Source organism: Malus sylvestris, chromosome 11, assembly GCF_916048215.2.
Source record: "Malus sylvestris chromosome 11, drMalSylv7.2, whole genome shotgun sequence".
Lineage (NCBI taxonomy): Eukaryota > Viridiplantae > Streptophyta > Magnoliopsida > Rosales > Rosaceae > Malus > Malus sylvestris.
In genome coordinates this window covers 11,175,645-11,186,836 of record NC_062270.1, presented here as the reverse complement: position 1 = coordinate 11,186,836, position 11,192 = coordinate 11,175,645, and the positions used below count along the sequence as shown (strand labels likewise).

General features: G+C 41.8%; 1 pseudogene; it reads left to right on the top strand.

The window, feature by feature from the left end:
* Window positions 1-3,941: 3,941 nt before the first annotated feature.
* On the top strand, window positions 3,942-7,074 carry LOC126590226 (pentatricopeptide repeat-containing protein At1g62720-like; annotated as a pseudogene).
* The last annotated feature ends 4,118 nt before the right edge of the window (window positions 7,075-11,192 follow it).

Here is an 11,192-nt window from a genome sequence, read left to right as displayed (position 1 = left end):
TTATCGTCGATGATCTAAAAGAGGGGGTTCAAAACCTAGATTTTAAGTTTTAACGCAAATGTTGAAGATGACCTAAAACTAGAAAAAAAACATGAAATTCATGCTCTTGAACTCTCACAAACAGTGCTACAACAATTCTTTGATTTGTGAGCAACTCTCAACTCGCTGGCTTATAGATGCTGAAGATGATGCGGGCAACGATTGCTGCTTCTTCTTCTTCTTTGAAGGTTGGTTATGGAAGTAGCAGCACTAGAGGTATGCTGCCTTGCCTTCTTTGATAGGAACAAGGAATGCAACAGTGCATAATGTAAAGAAAACATGAAATGAAATAACTAAAACATCTTGAGTTTTCATTCCTCCTTTCCCAAATGGTGAAAGGGAGCGTATATACAACCCTAGAAGGGGGAACGCTCACGATGGAAACACATCACTACTTGTTCTACTGTTGGATGCATCCAACATTTTCAAGGAAATGACAAAAGAACACAAAAGAGTGACTAACAATTGTCCACTTAGCCAGGGTCCTAACAAGTCTTGCCCCCTAAGAACAAGCTTGTCCTCAAGCGGGGAAGTCGGGGAAGCGGTCGAGGATGGTGTCTGCGTCCTCCCACGTAGCATCATGTTCTGGTAGGCCCGCCCATTGGATAAGCCATCGTGTGATAGCATGGTTGCAACATTTGAAGATGCCACGCTGCAGTATTGTTTCTGGCGTCCAAGCCACCAGACCGGTATCCGAGATAGGTGGGAGCATAGATGAAGCAACCACAATAGACCCGAGCTTTGATTTAAAGAGAGAGACATGGAAGGTGGGGTGAATGCGGGAGTTCGGTGGTAAGTCCAAAGTGTAGGTGACTTTACCGACACGAGCAATGATCCTGTAAGGGCCATAGAATCGGGGAGCCAATTTGGGGCAGTTGTTGTGGTGGACAGAGGACTGTCGGTATGGTTGGAGTCGAAGGAAAACCCAATCACCTACCTGAAACTCGCGCTCAGAACGTTTTTTGTTGGCGTGGTGGCGCATACGATCTTAAGCAAGCTGTAAGTTTTCTCGAAGGAGACGAAGTAAAGCATCTCAGTCCCGTAGTTTGGTATCCACAAGGTGGACAGAGGAGGAGCCGGGCAAATAAGAGGAGACCCTTGGCGGAGGTTACCCGTAGACAGCTTCAAAGGGGGTGAGTTGGGTAGCCAAGTGATATGTGGTGTTATACCACCATTTTGCCCACGGTAGCCAGTTGACCCAGGAGGTGGGTTTGTCCCCCATAAAGCTGTGCAAGTAGTGTTCTAGAATGCGGTTTAATACCTCAATTTGGCCATCGGATTGGGGGTGGTAATTTGAGCTACGGCAGAGTTGAGAGCTGTTAAGCTTGAAGAATGACTCCCATAAGTTACTGATGAAAATGAGATCTCGGTGGTTAACAATTGTGGCAGGCATGTCGTGTAAGCGAAACACTTCCTGGAGGAATATGTCGGCCACCTTAGCTGTATAGTAGGGGTGTTTGATGGAAATAAAGTGTGCATATTTGGAGAGACGATCGACAACGACAAATATGGCATTACGACCGTGAGAATGCGGGAGGCTGTCAATGAAATCCATCGCGATGTCCGTCCAGATTTGTGAAGGAATGGGCAAAGGCTGGAGTTGGCCCGGTGGTTTGATGGCTTCATAATTTGTGCGTTGGCAAGTATTGTAAGTGGAGACGAAGGACTTGACTGCCTTTTTTAAACTTGGCCAATTAAAGTTTTGACGAACCCGTTTATAGGTTCGTAGAAAGCCAGAGTATCCTACCATGAGGGAGGAGTGAAATTCTTGTAAAATTCGGTTGCGCCATGGAGAAGTAGCCACCACAAAAATACCGTCGCAATAGTAGAGAAGGTCACCCCGAAGGGAAAAGTGAGGGCGTGTGGGCTGGTGGTTGTGGAATTGTTGGAGAATAGTGGAGGCTTCCAGATCAGTAGCATATTCTGCCTGGATCTCTGAGATACTATCAAATATAGGTTGGGAAAGACCCATAAGGGCCAAACACTAGTGTTTCAGGACAGAGCATCTATAACTGTGTTTGAAGAACCTGGCCGGTAGTCAAGTGTATAGTTGTAGCTCAGTAACTTGAGAAGCCATTTTTGTTGAGTTAATGTTATGATCCGCTAATTAAGTACTTCAAGGTTTGATGGTCTGTAAGAATTTGGAAGAGGTGCTCGAGCAAGTAAATGCGCCACTTTTGTACGGCAATCACAATGGCCATCATCTCTTTATCATAAATTGATAAAGTTTTGTGTTTGTTTGCCAAAGATTTACTTAGGAAGGCAATTGGGTGATTGTTTTGGGAGAGAACAGCCCCAATGCCTGTCTTGGACGCATCGCATTCGATAATGAATGGTTGGTTGAAGTCCGGAAGAGCTAAGACCCGGGTAGAGGTAAGGGCATTCTTGAGGGTTGTAAAGGCCGTGTCTGCCGTTGGAGACTAATGGAACTTATTTTTTGAGGAGCTCTGTCAAGGGGAGAGCAAGTAAGCCGAAATCACGGACAAATTTATGGTAGTAACCCGCTAATCCCAGAAAGCCCTGTAAGCCTTTGATGGTGCGAGGCTGTGGCCAATCCAAAATGCATTGCACCTTTTAAGAGTCCACTGCCACGCCAGCAACTGATATGATATGCCCAAGGTAAGCCATTGTTTGTTGGCCGAAAGAACACTTAGAGGCTTTAACCTTCAAGGCATGAGCACAGAGAACCTTGAAGACAGAAACCAAGTGTGAGAGATGGGTCTGCATGTTTGGACTGAAGACGAAAATATCGTCGAAGAAAACCAAGACAAACTTTCGTAAAAAAGGCTTGAATACAGAGTTTATTAAGGCCTGAAAGGAAGATGGGGCATTGCACAGCCCAAAGAGCATCTCAAAAAAATTCAAAGTGGCATTCATGCATGCGGAATGCGGTTTTGGGAATGTTCGGCACATGCATCCTGATCTGGTGAAAACCGAAACGGAGGTCCAGTTTTGAGAAGATTGAGTTCATCTAATAGTTCGTCGATGATTGGGATAGGAAAGGGGAACTTGATCGTGACCAAATTAAGGGCCCAATAATCAACACAAAACTGCCAAGAACTGTCGGCTTTGTGGACCAAAAGAGCAGGAGAAAAGAAAGGACTCGTACTAGGGCAGATGAGGTCGGCCTTGAGCATCTCTACCACTTGACGTTCTATTTCGGCTTTTTGAGCATGGTATAGCGATATGGCCGAACATTAACAGGTTGGGTTCCGGGCAACAAAGTAATCCAATGGTCAGTGGGTCGTGGAGGAGGGAGACCCGTTGGGAGCTCGAAAAGATCCAAGTAGGAGCTAAGAATTGGCTCAAGTGGTAGGGGTGTTGGAGAAGCACCCTCAGAGTGTGAAGGATCCTGCATCAGCGATGCAACCAGGGTGCTGAGATCGACCCGTGAAGAGACTGAAGAAGGTGCAGGGTCTTGGGAACACAGCCCCACTAAGCGATGATTATGGCCATGGACTTGGAATTCCATAATTTTATTCTTGAAATGCCAGCCAATGTAGCCTAAGGTCTCTAACCATTCGGCCCCAAGAACGAGGTCACACCTTATCATGGATAAGAGGCGTATGTTCGAGGAAAATAAGTAATCTTGTAAGTTGACTATGACATTGAGAGCAAGGCTTTTGGTATAACAGAGGCAGCTGTTCAACACTGTGCTGGGCTCGATAAAAGAGTGGTCAATGCAAAGGCTAAGACGAGTGGCAACTGAAGGGTTGAGGAAGTTGAGGTCAGCCCCGGAGTCGACGAACACCTGAATTGATAGATTCCCAATATGGCCAATGAGGCGTATAGCACGCCTACGGGTGCGTTTAGGGGACGCCAAAGCATTGAGGATGATGGGGTAGGGTCTTCCAAAGGGCACTGGTCTGGAGCTGGTGGTGGTTCATCGGCCGGTGTCTAGGATGCAGCTTCGAAGATTGCAGCAGCATCAAGTAAGAGTAGATGTGGCGTTGCACATGAATGGCCGGGGTAGTACTTTTCTGGGCAGTAAAGCTACTGGCCGCGTGAGCGGCGTTCATGGACTTCTGCTGGGGAGAGGCGTAAGGGAAGCAGCGCTGAAGAGGGTGAAGCAGGTTTGGGTGGTGGAAGAGGGGAAGAGGACGAGGAACTCAGTTATGTAAAAGAGGGGCAAGCAAAAAATGGACGAAAAGGACCACGGCGTCGATTATGTTTATTGTCATAGATGCAGGCAAGTTCTATGGCTCGAGACAAAGAGCGAGGCCCTTGGGCTACGATGTCGTCTTGAAGTTCCATTTTGAGCCCACCAATGAGAACCCTTAAAAGTTGTTGATTGGTCCAGCCTTAGGCCCGACATGATAGACGGATGAAGTCATTGATGTAGTTCTCCAGCGAACCCTTTTGTAAAACATAGGAAAAAGACACGTTGAAGTCCAATTGGTCCCTCGACCAAAATCGTTGGAGAAGAGACTCGGTAAAAGTGGCCAAAATTCTAAATCCAATGTGAAGTTTGTACCATTTGAACCAAAGAGCAGCATCGCATGTGAAATAGAGCCCTACAATGGTGACCCGATGAGCGGTTTCGATGCAGTGATAGTCTATGTACTCCTCGGTGAGGGCTAACCAGCTATATGGATCGTCACTGGAGAACCGTGAAAGCTCGATCTTCATGCGTTTATGAGCGGGTGTGGCAGGCAGTGATCCGGGGTGAAGGGAGGGAGTTGGTGCAGGGGAAAGGAAGTAGGTGGGAGGTCGAGACGAAGGGTGGTGGCAGTAGTGGAAGGGAAAAAGGGCAAATGTGGGTAAGCGGCTGGGGGGTAGGGAGTATGGGATAGAGGGGAAATGGTTGAAATGGGTACCCTACGTTGGAGGAGGAACCACAAAAGAGGTGAGATTGGAGGGTTAGGGAAGCGGGGTAAAAGAGGAACCCAAGGGAATCTGCTAGGACCCAATCGGGATCTGGGGAATTGGATTTGTAGATGGCTGTTGTTGCTTGGAAGTGCGAATCTATTCCATCAAATGGGTCTGGACAAGGCTAATATTAGCCAATGAGGCTTGAATGTCCGTGAGATTTTTCTGGAAGGACTCATGAAGAGTAGCAAGCAGAGAGACCGAGTCATGGAACCCATTGAGTAGCTCCAAGATCTGGTGTTGCTGGTACTCCAACTCAAGCTCGGCGTCCGTGACGTCGGCCACCACCATAGAGGCCTTGGTTTTGCACATGGATAACAACAACCCGTTGTTGATACCAGATGATAAGGACAAGGAAAACAACAATGCAAAATGTAAAGAAAACATGAAAGGAAATAACTAAAACATCTTGATTTTTCATTCCTCATTTCCCAAATGGTGAAAGGGAGCTTATATACAACCCTAGAAGGGGGAACGCTCACGATGGAAACACATCACTACTTGTTTTACCATTGGATGCAACCAATATTTTCAAGGAAATAACAAAATAACACAAAAGAGGGACTAATAGCTGTCCACTCAGCCAAGGTACTAACATTCTTCAATCTTCTCTTGTCATTGTTTTCTTCAACAATTACTTGGCTTTGTTTCACTCTAGAGCTTCTAAATCAACCGAATCTAGAAACACTCAACAACACCAGCTTGTGAAAATCAGTAATGTTGAGGATGCTCTCAATGTGTTCGACGAGATGCTTCAAATGCGTCATCTGCCTTCCGTTATCCCTTTCAATCAAATCTTGACTCAACTTGCCAAGTTGAAACATTATTCGACTATCATCTCCATTAATAACCAAATTGTTGTGTCAGGAATTCGTCCAATTGCTTATACTCTAGCCATTATCATTAATTGCTTTTGTCATCTCAACGAAGTGGAGTTTAGTTTGTCAGTTTTGGGTAACTTCTTCAAATTAGGTTTTGAGCCAGATGTCACGACCTACACCACTCTAATCAACGACTTTCTTCTTAAGAATAGAGAGGTCGAGGTTGCAGCACTTTTTGATAAAATGTTGGAGAGTGGTAATTGCAAGTCGAATGTGGTTTCTACACATTAGTTAAGGGTCTTTGCATGAAAGGTAACAATAGTGCAACAATCCAATTGCTTAAGAAGATGGAAGAAAATGCTTGCATGCCTAACGTAATTGTCTACAACACGATCATCGACAATCTTTGCAAGGATATTCTAGTTGTTGATGCATTGAAGCTCTTCTCAGAAATGACGAGTAAGGGTATTGCCCCAAATGTCATTACATATACCTCTTTGATTCATGGAGTTTGCAAATTAGGAAATTGGAAAGAAGCTACAAGATTGTTGAATGAAATGGTGAGTAAACATATCTTTCCAAATGTGCACACCTTCAATGTCTTGGTTGATACATTATGCAAAGAGGGGATGGTCCAGGAAGCAAGGAGAGTGGTCAAAATGATGACGCAATGGGATATAGCACCCGATACAATTACATACAATTCGCTCATAGATGGTTACTGTTTGAAAGGAGAAATAGATGAGGCGAAAATGGTTTTTGAAGTGATGCTGAGCAAAGGTTGCGTGGTTAATGCTCGTAGTTATAACATATTGATAAATGGCTATTGTAAGCATAAAAGGATAGATGATGCCCATATGCTTTTTCTGGGAATGTCTCGTAAGAGAGTTGTTCCAAATACAGTTATAGCACTCTTATTGATGGGTTTTGCAAGATGGGGAGAACACAAGATGCATGGAACTTGTTCTCTCAACTGCAAGCTTGGGGCCAACTTCCAGACATTCAAACTTATAATATTTTACTGGATGGCCTTTGTAAAAACCAACAATTTCCCAAGGCAGTTGAATTGTTGGAAGAGATAATGGAGGGAAAGAAGTCGGATTTTGATATTGTAACTTATAATATTCTTATTGATGGTTTGTGTAGAGCTGAAAAAGTTGAATATGCGTGGGATCTCTTTCGTCGCTTACCATCAAAAGGAATTCGACCTAATGCCAGGACGTATAATACAATTATTAGTGGATTTTGTAATGGAAGGCTAATATGTGAAGCGGAAAACTTGCTTAGAGAAATGGAAGAGAAAGGCTGTTCTCCAAATGGTTGGATGTACAACACAATTATCTGACGGTTTATCAATAACAACGAGACATCAACATGAGTGAGGCTTATTCAAGAAATGGTGGATAGGGGTTTTTCTGCAGATGCATCAACTACGGAGTTGATCATTAATTTATTGTCTAAAGATAGAGTAGATACCACTTTGTTGGCATTTATAGAAAGACCATGATGAAATTGATTTGCATCTTTTTAGTTTTGACAAGTTTCGGTGCATCCTTCCCTTGAATGCTACTTTGGAGGAGGGATTTGTTCCATTATCAAGTCCAGTTCAGGTAGTCAATTAAGATTATGAAATCTGTTGCTGAAGCAGAGTATCTGGACTAGTATGAAATTTGTAGACATATTTATGACTCGAATACCAATCCATGAGATTGCCTTTGCTTGCTTTACGAATCCTACAAATATGCATATTAAGTGACAATCCGGGTCGGAGATAAGAGTCCAGGACTAGTTCCGAATTCCAACCTTGCACAACCTGAATAACTAGTCATGTTTAAACGTGATAACTGCTTGTTTAACCTCTTATTTTTTCTTTTTTTTTTCTTTTTTTTTTTGAATAAACGATATTATGTGCACTTAACGGGTGGGGAGTGAGCTAAGCCTCACAATGAACTAGCAATAATGTGTTTCAAATCTCGAATCTAAGACTTCTCATTTACAAGTGAAGGGAAATACTACTAAATCGTAGTACTAAGTGGATATACAACGTTTTTCAATTTCAAGAGTTTAATTTTTTGTTTGAAGGCTTTTATGTCCAATTAGTTAAACTGCATATCAATAGAACTTTGATCGTGAACTAAAATTTTATAAAATTAACATTCTAACCTACTAATCAAAACTGAACAGAAATAAAAGGTATGGGCCGCAATGTAATTTCACACAAATCAACTTTAGCTGTTTTTTTTAAAGGTAATGCTACACTTACCACCTATTTGCACATTTGAATCATCTCTCTAATAGCGATGGGCTGTCATCGCGTGTGAGTCATAACTCTGTTAGAGAGATAGTACAAATATGTGGTAAAATAACAATATTGTTTTTGAAGTTTCACCCACATGATTCTAACATATATCACCAAACGTCAGCATCTCCTCTTTCTTTTTGTGCAAGGAAAAGGATCCTCTTCGGATCCACTTTGTAGGGATCCTAGGGATCCTCACATCCGAGCCGTTCATCGTACATCGTGCAGCCAGTTTTCGTCAAATACTATTGGTGTTTAATTTTAAATAAAAAAATCATATGATTTTTTACTGCACGATATACGATGAACGGCTAAAATATGGGGATTCCAATAATCCCCTCAAAGAGGATCCGGATGGGGTCCAATTCATTTGTGCAAAACCCTACAATTGTAAGACTTTAAGAAATGGTTAAGAAAGTTTGCTTGAAGAGAAAGAAGAAAGAGAAAAAAAAGAGAGAGTGTGAAATACCAAATGTTTCTGTTTGCCCGTTCAGGTTTTGCATTTCTTTCCTCAACCATTGCACATTCGCGTTTTTTTTTTCTCGGAAGATGTAATTTCTTTTGTTTATAAATTTTACTTTTCATTAGGGTTAGAAATTTGAGCAATAATATGCTATTGTGATGTATTTTGAAAGGCTAAAGACGCTTCTATGCATGTTTGAAGGAGCTAGCTGAGTTTTTCAACCACTATCTTAGTCATACAGGTTCGATTTTTCTCAATGGTGATCTTAATTGTTCGTGTTTTGTACTATCTTGCTTAATTTGACGCCTTATTATTTTATCGTTTTGTTGTAATTTTCAGTTTGCCTTCAGATTTTTGGTGCACAATTACCTAATTAGTTTGTAAATTTGACATCTGACTTAGTGCTACATATATTTTAAGTGAATAACGAAGGTGGAGTTTGTAACTTACACAATTCAAACATGGACAATTGTTGAATACAGGTGCTCGTCATTGTTGACTTGTTTCACGGCTTTAAGCATGCAAAACTTTCACGCTCAGTACTTCTTACTTTTGCATCTAATAACGTTTTCAATTGCCACTTAATACTACAGCTTAGTGACATTCCTCTTCATTTGTAAATAATAATGTCTTAAATTTGAACCACATTAATATGACTAACCCATTGTGAGGTTTTGCCCACGTTGTGCCCCTCTCTTGGTGTAGATAATATCGTTTGTTAAGAAAAAAAAAAAAACTAACCAACTGGTAGCTTTGTCACAACATTCCATCATTTCAAAGGTTAGAAAGACTAACAGAGACATTTCAGTAGGGCTGGAAAAAAATCTCAAAAATCCCAAACCAAACCGAAAAAATCCCGATCCCAAACCGAAAAAATCCCAAACCGAAAATTCCCGAACCGATTCCAAAAATCCCGAACTGATCCCGAATCATTTGGTATGGGATTCGGGATTGCTCATTCTAAGTTTGGGAATCCCAAAAATCCCGAAAATATTATATATATATATATATAATTATATTTAAAATAATTGCAAGTTTGCAACCATTGGATTGTTTCAAAACAATTTGGGTCGTCCATTCTTTGTTAGGGGTCTCTAGCCCTACCCACTCTCTGTCTCATTTCATTTTGACAGCCCTCCCCTCTTCGCTCAAACTCTCTCTAAGTCTCTCCTTCTCGAATTAGACCAACACACCCTCCCACAATCTCACTCGAATTCTTTTGACAAACTCTCTCTACTCCGGCCACCACCACGCCTCACGACCACACAGTCTCTGACCCTCCACCCTCCCTCCACCACACACAGTCACACAACCAACCCTCTCTCTCACGATTCTCTGTTGTGATTTTCTCTCTGAGACTATCACTGATTCTCTCTGAGACTATCACTGATTCTCTCTCTATATGTGAGGTTTCGAGTTAGGATTAGGATTTCGATTTGGGGGTTCGAATTGGAGCTTTTGCAATGGGGTTTCGAATTATGTTTTTGTGTGTGGGGTTTCGGGTTAGGGTTAGGGTTTCGAAATGGGGCTTTGAATTGGGGCTTCTGCAATGGTGTATACGAAGTGAACGGCGGGTTTAGCGTCGGCGGAACTCCGAGGAGGTATCTACCTTACTTTTTTTTTTTCAGTTTGCTTTTCTTTTTGTTATGCACCCTTTCATTTTTTTTCCTTAGCTTTTTGAATGGGAACTGAAAGCATGAGACGGATGGGAACCAAAAACAGCCAATGGCCCACTAAATTTGGCCATAATTCATCTGATGCTTTTGGGGTAAAAGAGGAAGGAGATAGGTGGAGTCTGCTTTCTTTGCTCATCTGCTTTTCTGGGTTTATACCAATTTTGAATTTTCTGCAATTGGTATAAATTTTCTGCAATTGGTATGAATTTTCTAGGTTTATACAAATCCCGAACACGTCTCGAAATCCCGAAAAAATTTCGAGTATTCCGAAATTTGGGAATCCCGAAATTTCGGTTCGGTTTTGGGTTGTAAAATACCGTCCCGAAAATTATTGGGTTGGGAATCCCGAAATTTCGGTTCGGTTTTGGGTTGTAAAATACCGTCCCGAAAATTATTGGGTTGGGAATCGGGCTTTGAGTTTCGGTACGAGATCCCATCCCGAACCCGCCCTACATTTCAACCTCTCCTGACCTCTAAGAAGTGTCATGAAATACGTGCCCTTATTTCTATATATAATTGTAAAGGAGGACATAAAAATCATGGAACCGAATCAAACAACGACATAATAAACCGAAAAAAACTATGTTGACAAAAAAAAAATCAACTAATGTTCAAGAACCGGACCGATCCGTTCATATCCATTTCGGTTTTCATCTTGGTAGAACCTCAAAACCAGACCGAACCGTTTATTCACTTTATAAAATATCTTATTCACTTGGTTCATTTTATATATAGACTCAAAGAAATTTAATTATGACCAAACCTAAAATCATGACAAAAAAGAATCTGTTGTGAATAATATGTGGATGGCCCAAATGAATAGTCTGTTACTATTTATGCACAGTATTTTCACTATTCATTTGTGGAAAATTTGTAAAGTGAATAGTGTTCTCTTTGCTTATAAAATGAATAAGAGGTGAAAAAGGAATATAGAGACGGAAGAGGAAAAGAGAAAAGAGAGGAAGATGAGAGGAGATAATAGAGAGAGTTATTTTTGTACTCCTATTATTCCAAATTATAATGAA